Source organism: Grampus griseus, assembly GCF_964374135.1.
Source record: "Grampus griseus genome assembly, chromosome: 1".
Taxonomy (NCBI): domain Eukaryota; kingdom Metazoa; phylum Chordata; class Mammalia; order Artiodactyla; family Delphinidae; genus Grampus; species Grampus griseus.
In genome coordinates this window covers 161,523,011-161,536,459 of record NC_139017.1, presented here as the reverse complement: position 1 = coordinate 161,536,459, position 13,449 = coordinate 161,523,011, and the positions used below count along the sequence as shown (strand labels likewise).

At 37.1% G+C, this 13,449-nt stretch overlaps 1 protein-coding gene across 8 annotated transcripts in view; it reads right to left on the bottom strand.

The window, feature by feature from the left end:
* EYA3 (EYA transcriptional coactivator and phosphatase 3) overlaps positions 1-13,243 on the bottom strand; it is a 104,812-nt gene extending 91,569 nt beyond the window's left edge. For 5 of the 8 annotated variants that reach the window (XM_082677397.1, XM_082677405.1, XM_082677406.1 and 2 more), the window contains exon 1: positions 13,142-13,243. The gene's annotated coding sequence lies outside the window, so the exon portion shown is untranslated. Of the gene's footprint in view, positions 1-2,203; positions 2,265-13,141 lie in introns of those variants that run through there. The other 3 variants (XM_082677401.1, XM_082677402.1, XM_082677399.1) reach the window with 3 other exon arrangements.
* Positions 13,244-13,449: the final 206 nt, after the last annotated feature.

Genomic DNA, 13,449 nt, shown 5'->3' with positions numbered 1-13,449 from the left:
GATTAAAGACCTAAATGTAAGGCCAGACACTATAAAACTCTTAGAGGAAAACATAGGCAGAACACTCTATGACACAAAACACAGGAAGATCCTTTTTGACCCACCTCCTAGAGAAATGGAAATAAAAACAAAAATAAACAAATGCGACCTAATGAAACTTCTAAGTTTTTGCACAGCAAAGGAAAACATAAACAAGATGAAAAGACAACCCTCAGAATGGGAGAAAATATTTGCAAATTAAGCAAGTGACAAAGGATTAATCTCCAAAATTTACAAGCAGCTCATGCAGCTCAGTATCAAAAAAAACCCCACCCAATCAAAAAATGGGCAGAAGACCTAAATAGACATTTCTCCAAAAAAGACATACAGATGGCCAAGAAGCACATGAAAAGCTGCTCAACATCACTAATTATTAGAGAAATGCAAATCAAAACTACAATGAGGTATCACCTCACACCAGTTAGAATGGGCATCATCAGAAAAGCTATAAACAACAAATGCTGGAGAGGATGTGGAGAAAAGGGAACCCTCTTGCACTGTTGGTGGGAATGTAAATTGATACAGCCACTATGGAGAACAGTATGGAGGTTCCTTAAAAACTAAAAATAGAATTACTATAGGACCCAGCAATCCTACTACTGGGCATATACCCAGAGAAAACCATAATTCAAAAAGACACATGCACCCCAATGTTCACTGCAGCACTATTTACAATAGCTAGGTCATGGAAGCAACCTAAATGCCCATCAACAGATGAATGGATAAAGAAGATGTGATACATATATACAATGGAATATTACTCAACCATAAAAAGGAACGAAATTCGGCCATTTGTAGAGACGTGGATGGGTCTACAGACTGTCATACAGAGTCAAGTAAGTCAGAAAGAAAAAACAAATATCGTATATTAACACATATATGTGGAACCTAGAAAAATGGTACAGATGAACCACTTTGCAGGGCAGAAATAGAGACACAGATGTAGAGAACAAACATATGGACACCAACGGGGGAAAGTGGTGGCGTGGTGGTGGCGGGATGAATTGGGAGATTGGGATTGACAAATATACACTAATATGTACAAAACAGATAGCTAATAAGAACCTGCTGTATAAAAAAATAAAATAAAATTCAAAAAACAAATAAAATAAAATTGGTTGTGGTGATGGTTTCACAACTCTGTGAATGTAGTCAAAACCAATGAATTATATACTTTAAATAGGTAAATTGTATGGTATGTGAATTATATCTCAATAAAGCTGTTAGCAAAAATATAATAAGTAAATAAATAAAACAAAGGAAGGAGTAGAGCATGACTAAAGGGGAGCTATTTCAGATTTGGTGATAATTTCTCTGAGGTGGTAACAACATTTCAGCAAAGATGTGAATAATCAAAAGTAGAAAACTATACAAAGATGTAAAAGAGGGCCTTCAGAAGGAAACAAGTGTAAAGAAACTAAAAGGAAAACATCCTGATATGTTTGAGAAATAGCAAAAAGGCTGATGTTAGTAAGTGAATAAGTGGTAGGAAATGAGTCCTGAGAAGCAGACAAGGGCCAGGTCACACACAGCCTTGTAACACATGATAAGCAGTTTGGGGAGGTAATGGGTGCTTCAAGCAAGATAATGACATGATTTGATTTATATATACTAAATGCCACGGGGAGAAGAGACTATAAGGAAAGCCCTCCCCAGGCAGATTGTTCCATATGTTTGGAAAGTATTTCTCTGGGCTTTATCCAGGGGACAAACACCAGAAGCTCAAAATAGAGCAAGGACCGGGAAACTGATGAATACTCCAGGGACTCTTCCGTTCTTCATATTCATTTACTTGGAGTCTGGTATATTTCTGAAACTTCTACACATACTTTCCGATGTGATTTCTTCTCCTAGTTTCTCTATCAATCCAATTTCACTGTTTCCTATCTTTCAGAAATTCACTGAAGTCTATCAGCTGATGGCAATCTTTCTCAAGTACTACCTTTAAAAAAACTTACCTAACTTATCTACTAACACATTCACTCAGAGTCCTCTGTACTCTAGAGTCCTGCTAGGTAGACACAAATATCCAGCAGACCTGCACGCAACTGACCTCCTTTAAGGCTCCCTTTAAAGTAACCCTAAGAGAGCCTTTTAGCTCTCACAATTCAGGCATCAGCACAAATCACATTTCTGTGGCCAAAAAAACTGCAAACAACCATACCTTCTCTGCTGGACTTCCTGTGGACGGACAAAAGCCATCACCATGTTGGTTAACTCCCTCCATAAATAAACAGCCCAGCCAACTGACTGTGGTAAAGTTGGTGAATTCTTCTGGCTACTTTATTTGAGAGGCATGACTAACACATCATGGTACTGTCAGCTGTAAGAATATTTATAGCAACTTTACACTAAACAGAATACTATCAGAACTTACTGAGAAAGAATTTTTTAAAAAATACACTTAGGCTATACCAAATTCTTAACAGGAAAAAATATTTTATCAGGAATAGATTCTCCGAAAAGAACTGTTTTTACAATTTCTAACCTTACTTCTTGGAAAATCATCCTTTGAAGTTGTCTGTAAAATTATCCTTAATAAAAATTAACACAGAGCTTCCCTGGTGGTGCAGTGGTTAAGAATCTGCCTGCGAATGCAGGGGACACGGGTTCAAGCAACCTGGTCTGGGAAGATCCCACATGCTGTCGAGCAACTAAGCCTGTGTGCCACAACTACTGAGCCTGCGCTCTAGAGCCCGCAAGCCACAACTACTGAGCCCATGTGCCACAACTACTGAAGCCCACGTGCCTAGAGCCCGTGGTCCACAACAAGAGAAGCCACCGCAATGAGAAGCCTGCGCACCGCAACAAAGAGTAGCCCCCGCTCGCTGCAACTAGAGAAAGCCCACGCACAGCAACGAAGACCCAAAGCAGCCAAAAATAAATAATAAAATAAATTAAAAAAAAAAATTTAACACAAACTTTTCCCCACAAGCTTCCAATAAAATTGGGAGATAGCGTTCCACAGGAAAAATTCCAAAACCACAGTATAAAGTATTGAGAAGGAATGAGTTCATCTGAATTAGAGTGTCAAAATGACCTTAATAATAATCCAACAGTTCTACTACATTCCTTCCAACCCTCTTTGGACCTCTCTTCAGTTTTTAGTAACGTGTCAGTCACAAAGCATAAGAGTTTCTCTAATGCATGGAGATCCAGACTCCATAAAACGCTCAGCCTCCAAAACTTTATCTCCACCCTCCTTTAATCTAAAGTTAACATTTCTAAGAGAATCACATTTTTTTCTATAGGTGCTGTGGCCTGACACATGGTATACTCCAACATGAATGTTCTATAAATGTGTCTATACTACCCATTTTCTAAAATCAAAATTCTATATAGCATTCTATATATCTATCCATCACATGTTTCTATCAATCCACTATCCAGTATTTGAACAAAACTTACTACATGCTATATTAACAGAACTGAGTATTTTGGAATGCATGTCTTTAGCTCTCAGAACTATAAAATCTAGGTACAGATCTTTTATTAATATTTTACTTCGAATTTATTTATTCCTTCAAAACTCCATCAGCCAAAACACCATCACACATAATTTCAGTGCTGTCATTCAGTACACAGAGTAAAGAACAGTGAAGTAACTTTTAACACTTGCTATTTTACCCTTTTCAACATAATTCATCTCTGTAAGAGGCAGGCTTGGCAAGCTTGAAGCATGAACTCTGGAGTCTGACTCTTAGGTTCAAATCCCAGTTCTGGCACTGATGAGTGGTGTGGGAGCTTAGACAAGTTATTTAACTTTTCTGAGCCTCATTTACTTCATCTGTAAAATGGGAAAAATAATAATTAGTGTTTTCTCATAAACTTGTCATAGGTTTAAATGAGTTAATATCTATAAAGCTCTTAGAATAGTGTCTGGCACATAGTTAGGATGATATAACTGTTAAAGAAAAATAAAATAAAGAAATATCTCAGACATAAGCTAAACAGACTCAGGACAGAAATGTGGTCCTGAGTGAAAGTCAATTCATTAACTAGTTCCTCTTAGTTTTTCAAAGGGCAAAATATTAAAATTACTAAAGGTAAGGTCCAGGGACTTCCTTGGAGGTCCAGTGGTTAAGACTTCACCTTCCAATGCAGGGGGTGCAGGTTCAATCCCTGGTGGGGGAGCTAAGATCCCACATGCTTCACAGCCAAAGGCCAAAAAAACAAAACAGATGCAATACTGTAACAAATTTAGTAAAGACTTTAAAAATGATCCACATCAAAAAAAAAAATCTTTAAAACAAAACAAAACAAAACCCAACAACAACAACAACAAAGGTAAGGTCCAAATAACAAGAGATTCCTGTGAGAGATTAAACAAGTTGGGCCTGTAGCTGATACTCTGTCCCTGGCTTTGATTCCAACACTCTGCACAAGAACTTCCTTCCAAGTCCTCAGGAAAGCTGTTTTCAAGCTCCTGGACAATAAAACATTGAGTATCAATCACGTCCTGTTACTTAGCAAATATGAACTCATCATGGTCACAAATACTTTCAGGAGATCCAACTGTGAGTTGTGAGTTACTAATAGCTAACATTTATGTAATGTTTTTTATGGGTCAGGCACTGTTCTAAGTACTTTACGTATATTAACTCTTTTAATCCTCTCAATAAGTCTATAAGATATGTACTGTTTACTATTATCACCATTTTACAGATGAGAAAACTGAAGCGTAGAGAGTAACTCAACCAAGGTCATATACCTAATAACTCACCAACGTGGAATTCAAGCCCAGGTAGCCTACCTTCAAAGCCTGAGGTTTTAAACCATAGCTTCATGCCTAAGTACAGAACATCACAGACAGGACTAATGATTTTAAAAAGCTGGCCAAGTTAAAAATATATGCTGGGACTTCCCTGGTGGCACAGTAGTTAAGAATCCGCCTGCCAATGCAGGGGACACCGGTTCGATCCCTGGTCTGGTAAGATCCCACATGCTGCGGAGCAACTAAGCCCGTGCGCCACAACTACTGAGCCTGTGCTCTAGAGCCTGCAAGCCACAACTACTGAGCCTGCGTGCCTAGAGCCCGTGCTCCGCAGCAAGAGAAGCCACCGCAATGAGAAGCCCATGCACTGCAACGAAGAGTAGCCCCAGCTCACCGCAACTAGAAAAAGCCTGCGCACAGCAACGAAGACCCAATGCAGCCAAAAATAATTAATTTATCAAAAAAAAATGTATGCTATGTCATGCTACAGTCACCAATAGCCAGAACTCACAAGCCAGGTAATGAAAAGATACTAAGAAAGCCAGTTTTCTTCTTTATTCTTTCTCATTCTCGTTCTTCCCCCAGGCCTCCCAAATAAATATGAGTTAATACAAGAGAAATGCTTTAAATAGTGCCTGGCACATAGGAAGTGCTCATTACGTGTTAAGAGGAGGTAGTGGTAAAAACAGTAGTGTACGCCTGCTGACCCTGCCTCACTCTAATAGCTGTGATATGCTAGGAACTGTTGATATCTCTACCATCTTTCCCCCTTTATGATTAGAGGAAATGAAATCAGGATAATAAATAAATACGGTCCACTGTAACAAATCCTAATGACTCTTCAATTGTGTTACTTTGACCTGACTATATACACAGAAGGAAAACTGCTTCACTCCTTGGCTCTCTTTTCTTGGTTTACAAAGACTGGAATGGGGCCAGAAAAAAGCAGAATAAAGCAGCTTTGTAACCTTTTGACTAGTTGCCAAGAACAGAAGCAAGGTTTGTGAAAGGAACTTAATCAAACTAAACTTTGACTGTCAGATGGAAACTAGAAAAGGATTCTAATGATAAAAGCTCTACACATGACCAAGCGTTGTCAACCTCATGATTCTGTATCACTGCAGTTTTTTAAATGATGTGCCTAGACACAGAGTAAAGGACAGAGGTGACAGTAACAATATTGGGGCAACAGGGTCTCCCTCTCTCAACTGTTCTGCACATTTAGGTTAAAAGATTAAGAAAATCAAGATATATTTCAGTGAAAAAAAAACTAACAAACCCAAACATCTCCAATTCCCAAAAAACAATATTGGAAAAAATCTAGCAGTCACTAGAATTTTTCAAACTGCAGGTTCAACACATTACTGGGTTATCACATCCATTTAGTGGATACCAACAGTTTGTTTTGAATGAAATGCAATTAAACAAAATAAACAGAAAACATTACAATGCATCACCAATAGTAAAAATAAATATTGTTTCATGAAACGTCTGTTTCAATTTTAAATATTAATATGTACATATATGTGTATAAGTACTGGATGACAATGAAAAATGCATCTTATAGTGGGGTTGTGATCAAAAAAGTTTGAATGCCATTTTCCAAAGACTTTAAGAAACTGACCAGGGACTTCCCTGGTGGTCCAGTGGTTAAGACTCCATGCTCCCAATGCATGGGGGCCGGGTTTGACCCCGGTCAGGGAGATAGATTCCGCATGCCACAACTAAAGATCCCGCACACTGCAACTAAGACCCCGTGCAGCCAAAATAAATATTTTTAAAAAATTAAAAAATAAAAAAACTGACCAGTCAAAAAGGAGGGAAATATCCACTTCAAGCTACATATTAAAGAACACTCAAAGTTTTAGTGGTTCTCTAAATTACAGTTTTTTAAAGGCAAGCCTCTGAAAATGAACAAAAAAGGAAAAAGGAACCATCTGGGTAAGAATCAATAGTTTACCATAGTTATTCCAAATAAGCAACAATTTCACCAAATGAGAGGTACCAAGACTAAATAAATATTACTAACAGGAGATAAACAGAAATGAGATAAAGCAAAGATTTTCAGTTCATCTAGCTATTAAATACCACACTAATATGACAGATGGTGCATAAGCAAAAGCTCTAGTACTCACTCTCAAGAACACTTATTTTTTAATGTTATCTAATCACTGCTTCCTAACCTATAGCAAAGTTAAAAACTGATGAAAAGGAAAAACAGATTTGAAAAACTCAGTGAAGTAATAACACACTGATTACTAGGGTATGTTTTTTAATAAGATATGTATGTACTCTTTTGTATCCTAAAATGTTCTCTAAATTCTGAAATATTTCAAGAAAAAGTCATACACACGCATTTTGGATTATGCTGTCAGTAAAGAGAGTGAGATTATCATATTAATATAATCAATCTAGTAGGGAAAAATTAACATCGTTGTGCTAAATTAAAATGCCCTCTTATTTTGAAAAAAGGAGGAACAACAGGTGAAGCTGATCTAAATCTTTTTCAACTACTATGGAAACTAAAGAATAAGTTCAATTCCACCTAAGAGCTAATCATTCTAATTTATTCCCATAGTAACAGTGCTGATAGCAACAAACTACCAATTTTCCTAAATTCAGTAACTGTTACATTATTAAATTTCAGGTGAAAGGAAACTATTGAAATTTTAGAAAATAAACTGATTACCAAACCCACATATAAAAGAGAGTTGCTTTTGAAATAAAAATCAAATGTTTAAATCAAAGTAAAGAACATTCTAAATACCAGTAAGTAAATCATCATAGCAAAGCTTACACTTTTCACCTCAATAACAATACTTTTCTGACAGAGAAAAAAAAAATCAAGACAAAAGCTACTATTAAAAATCAGTGCACTTAATTAACATGTCTGAATTAATAAAGGGGGGTTAATAGTATATAAGAATGAAAATAAGTAGTATCCCTAACCAAGTGTCACTTCTGACTAGAAACAACGGTAGTTTTTTTGTTAACCAGATTCCATGATTCTCAAGTGTATTCAAAAATACTCAGAAAAATAACTTCTTATCACATGTAAGTCCCAGGCTCTTCCATTAAGCTGCACTCAACTGATATAAAATCATCTCCTTCCCTTAGAGATGCAACAAAATTTTTAAATCTGGAAATAATAAAAGTACAAAAAAGAAATAGTAATATGATTAACAATATTCTAAATGATTATTTGCATTTTTATTTAAAAAGGAATTGTTTTATGAAAGTACACCTCCTCTTTTCTAAAGTAAAAATAAAAAGACTAATTTAAATATAATTCTCTAAACATGTTAGTCCTAAAGAAATGGATGCACTTAATTTTGTACAAATTTTCAAATCTCAAAATGAGACTAGAGGTAAGTCAGAAATTTCAGCTTTAGTCTTCTGTTTTATATTTCAAAGTTGCTAAATTCATATTGGGGACACTAAGATTTCAGAGTTCAAGACTATCACATAAATTTATTTAATATTCTGCAAATCAGAGAAAGGGAAAAAATTAATGTCAAGGGGTATACATTTTAGTAACATAGAATGCATTTTATTAAATAAACTGCCTTTTCTCCAAATAACTCAAAAGTAATTGACTTCCATATGATAATTTTTTTAAGAGGGAAGGATATGGATATTACTTGCTTTCTTAATATGTTGTTTTTGCCATCTAAGAAACCTAGGTAGTAAAGGGTTTGCAATTTGCCTTAAGCCAGCATTTATAAAAGGACCAGGTAAAACCCCTCTCTAAAGTTCCCAACCAAATGCAGTATTCTTCTATGTTTCAGAGAAATTGGATTTTTTAACTGTTTTAACCTATGAAGGAAGAAATCATTAAACTAGTAGAACTTTGTACAAAAAGGTCATGAACTCTGGAGCTAGAAAAGCTAAGTTCAAATCCACCTCTCCTGCCAACTAGCTGTGTTACTTTGGGCAAATTGTGTAACTTCTGTGCCTTGGTTTTCTCATTTGTAAATGGAGATAAATATAGTACTTACTTCATAGTGTTGTAAGGATTAAAGCGTTAATACTATATGTAAGCCACTTGGTAATTCCTGGCACAGAGTAAGTGCTACACAAAATGTGCTTTTTTAAAAAAATTACTGCTTTACCACTACAGATTTTTACAGTTCAGTTGTGAAAAAGTTTCCCAAATGAAAATTATTTAATTGTATGTATAAAGAACATGACTTTATTTATATTAATTAAGCTGTGATACAGATTAATGCAAGAGCCTTAAACTCAAATAATGAAATCACTGAGTGTTTTGAAAATAGAAAATCATAAAATCTAGTTAAAAAAAATCATATGCCGTTGTACTGATAAGAATTGACACCTTTTTAGGATTAAATAAAGCTTATTTTCATTCTAATATGTTACGTCTTTCTTTTTCCCTACACCCTGGTGATGCAGGTTATGTTTAGTCTTATAGTTTAATTCAGATATATACAAATAAAGTCAAATTCAGAATCTAAGTGTAAATGTCAGCCTTGTATAATGTCACCTAGTTCATATGAACTGTCTATATATGTAATATAACTGTACATAGTAGGTATCCAATAAAAAAATTGCTGAAAGGAATGTATTACAAAGATTATTACTATTTCCTAATTACTATAAAACTATTTGGTTTTATTTCCTAGGGAATAAAAACAAATTTAACTAGTACAAATATTAACCAAGCTAATAAGTTAAAGTGCATCCAACACAATCTGTAGCAAGATCTTTAAGATATTAAGCACTGACCGCCTTGGGCTAATCTGTTAATTAACTTACAATAAGTCAGCACTATCTACAGTTCCTCTTCTGGTTTAAAATACTACTACATATTTAAAAGGGGAAAATAGCAAAGATAAATTTTATGAAGCCCATATTTCAAATATCCTTTTTAATATACTATAAATAATAGAGAAAATACCCTAATTATTTCCACATTTAATAATTAGATACCCTAGGACTTAGGTTAATGGGATCAAATAAAAACATCAAGATGATCAGGTCGCTGCTGTTTGCTGTGTTCTCTGCCAATAAAACATAATAAGGCAGTTTTTGCTTAAGCCATATATTCTGTACAAGAACATGCACCTGTATTTTTAAGTTAATCCGCAGATAGAAAGTCCACATATTTTTCCACTTTACTATAAATATTACAATTCGGCCCCTTGGTATAAACCAATTAAATGAATGTATTGGGGAAAAAAACCTATTCTTAATATCCTTAAATACATTTGGAACTATTTCTATGTTGAACTATATTCTATGTTGAACAATTCTGAACTATTCTTCCTCCATTTAAATCACAAAGAAGTTAAAATATCCTGCTATTATATGCAGAACACAAAAATCTTTTAGACAACTACCAAAAAAGAAGTTCTACGAGCCTTTTGTCTGTAAACAAAACAAAAAGAATGAAGTCATGGAGTGGCTTAGGCAGATCACAGAAACCATCATACCGCAAGGTACAAATGACCAGGACACTGTAAAAATTTTAAATTTTTAAAACTGCATTTTCCTTAAAACATATCCTAGGGTTCAAGGATAAAAATTAAAGCATGTAAAACAAAGTACAGTAGCAAGTAAAATGACAAAAAGTAACAATCAAAAATAATCAAACAAAAAAATCCTGCAGGCATAAAACTAATATGCATAAATGTATTTTAAATTGAGCCATCGGGGTTACAAACTAAGACTTTGCCAAACTAAAGCAGAAATTTTTATAGAAAACCGACAGTCATTCCTCTCCTGACCTTTAAAAACACATACACTATGTTGTCTCTAGTGATATTTTTTCCTTTGGCAGCTAAGCATGAGGTGTAGGCTTTTCAGTAATTATAAAGTCTATCACTGTTCTGTACAAACAATAGGACTATGAATACAACTGCTCCAATGAGACCACAGGATGTTCGTTTCATGTTAAGGGCTTTTATGCAGAATTTGTATCATAATAGGCCAAAGAGATTTTAGAAGAAAAGAGAGAGAAAGAGACTCCCTAAGACTTTTCAACTTCTACTTCTGTACAACAGTTTCTTTCTGGAGTCCCTCTTTGAAGGCAAAATGACTTCAGCCTTGAATTTTAAATTCTGCATCATAGATTTCTTAACCTAAAACGTTTATTCCTATGACATAAATTTATTGAAATGAACCACTAAATACAATATTGTGCTCTCCAGCCTACAGCTTTGAAAGAACTAAAACCCATTTCTCTAACACATGAACAGGACTTATTTGTGAATAATGACATTGGGGAAAACACCACCAATTTAAACCCTGATTTCCGTATTTTGTAAAATAAAGGGATAAGTTTGAACTCTTATGGTTCCCTCCAGCTGTGAACTATAGAAATCAATCTAGATTTAAACAGGCATGCTGAAGAAGTAAAAAGTTCAGAAATGAAAAAGGGTGAAAGAGGGCCTTGCAGCAATCCAAATATGGGTATGTATGTACAAAAAACAAAGGGTCCCCCAGTCTGGAGGTAAGAAAACATAAGAGTGTCAGCCCATATTCATTGGGGTTAGTTTTTAAAGATTGGGAAATGATGAGGCCAGGATGAACAGAAGCTAGAGTTTCCAATGTAGGTGCTGGGTTCGAGGAAGTACTACTAAGGAGCTTTCAAAAGGGCTTCCCTCAGCAGTGAAATAATTCCTGAAAGCCAACCAGAAGGGTCCTTCTCTGTGGCTTCTAGGACTAATACGGCCAAGTTCCAAAGTCCTTTGCTAAAAATAGCTGAAGGGATCAGCCCAATTTTGGAATACGCCAAGGTCTATGCGATGTTTGCATATGTATATGTCTCATATAATGAGGGAGACTTTTCTATAACTTATTAGTCAAAAGAAAAGCATATGCTAAAAGCTGTATTTATTCTGTTCACTGAAGTACTAAATTTTAGAGCACAATTTACATGAGAACAGAAACTGATCACACAAAAACATTTATAATCAAATGCTAGAAATACACCATAAATATTGGAAAGACAAAAATAAAAATTATCCAACTCTGTGTCTCAAAATATACCTCAGATAACAAATTTTGGAAAACAGGACACTAACCCTTATTAAAGCTAATCCCTTCATTTTAGAGATGACTAAAAGCCTACAGAGACATTTAAGAAATTTACGAGAAACTGAAGTGTCAAAATGAGAAAAAGATGGTTTCAAGACGGTGAAAACAGTAAAGAAAAAAAGAGTCAGAAGAATATGCTAAGTAATAAAGTAATGTAATGTCTGGTCTATGAAGAAAAACAGAAAACTTGTCAATACAGTAACAATGAAGAAACAATGTATAAGAAGCAAAGATAAAGATACACATGCACACTGAGCTCAACTAAAGAAAATGTACTTCGAAACTACTATAATGAACTCTAACAGAAATTTTTTCAGTAACAGTACACTAAAATTTTTGTCAATAAGCTTAAAAGTCTGGGGCTAATAATCTCCCAAGAAACTCTGTCCTCCAACATAGCAACTGTCCTGTAAGTAAAGCCCATGCAGAAAACAGAGCTGATCATCCCAGAACATCCGCATTTTTGCCTCAGTTGTGCATATCCATTCTCATGGGACAGAGAACAAGAAAATGACAGAACGTCCTCATGACCTGTCGATTAACAAGATGACACAAGCCCAATCTACCAGCAATTCCGAGTGCCTGCCACCTGTTAGCCTGCTCTAGCGAAAGCCCCCAAAACTGTGCTCCAGCGAAGAACTGGGAACGCCTTTGTTGTTCCCTAACCATGGAAATTCAGTCTAACCCAGCGCCTTAAGGAAAACTTCCCCCAGGCCGGGTAAATCTGCCCAGATCCGGGCTTGGGCAAAGGCCTCCTCTAGCGAAGAAAAGGAGGGAGAACCCCAGGCGAAGCACAAATGTCACCTACTCGTCCCGGGAGGAGTAGGGGTCAAGGATGAAGGAAGTTGGAGAACCAGGACCTAGGACCCCAGAGAGAGACAGGCTCAGTTTCGCAGTGGAGCAGGGTGAGCACAACGAGGAGGTGGGCCGTCCTGCTGTGTGAAAAAACAACAAGATCCCAGGATCAACAGTCGGGGAAGAGAGGTGCTAAAGTGAGAGTAGGGGCAAAACCGAGGGGCAGTGGCTTAGGTAAGCGCTGAGGCGAAAAAGCAAGAAACCAGGGCTTTTAAAAGGCGGATGAGGCGGATGAGGCGGAGGAAAAATAGCAAGGCGAGAGGTGAGCGGCGACAAAACAGGCTCAGCTGAGGGGAAAGAGGCGAGGCCGGCTTCGGGGGCAAGGAATGAAATGAGCTCAGGAAGCATTGCAGGGACAAGGGACAGGCAAAGAGAACCCCCACCCACAGGGACCGGGACACAACACTTGACCCGGCCCTCTACAGGCTGTACTCGACCGGCCGCACTCAGAACCTGTCGGGAGCGGAGACTCACCCAAAGGCTGCAGAGGCCCCACAGCAGGACATGGGGACCGGTCCAAACTCACAGGAGAACCAAGCGGCTGCAGGAAACGGCGGCGTTAGTGCGACCCGGATGCGCATCCCTAGAAACCGGAAGTTGGCGGCCAGGGTCATCACACAATCCACACCTCGTTCCAACAGAAGCCTTTGGGCGCATGTGTCAGGCCTCACGTGGAGGGGCGGGGAAGCGCCTAGACCCCGCCCACTCGACCGTCCCGGGAGCCCCGCCCCTCGTTACGGCCCTCCCGGCCCCTCGGTGGTGCTTGGGGCGGGTAGGTTGGT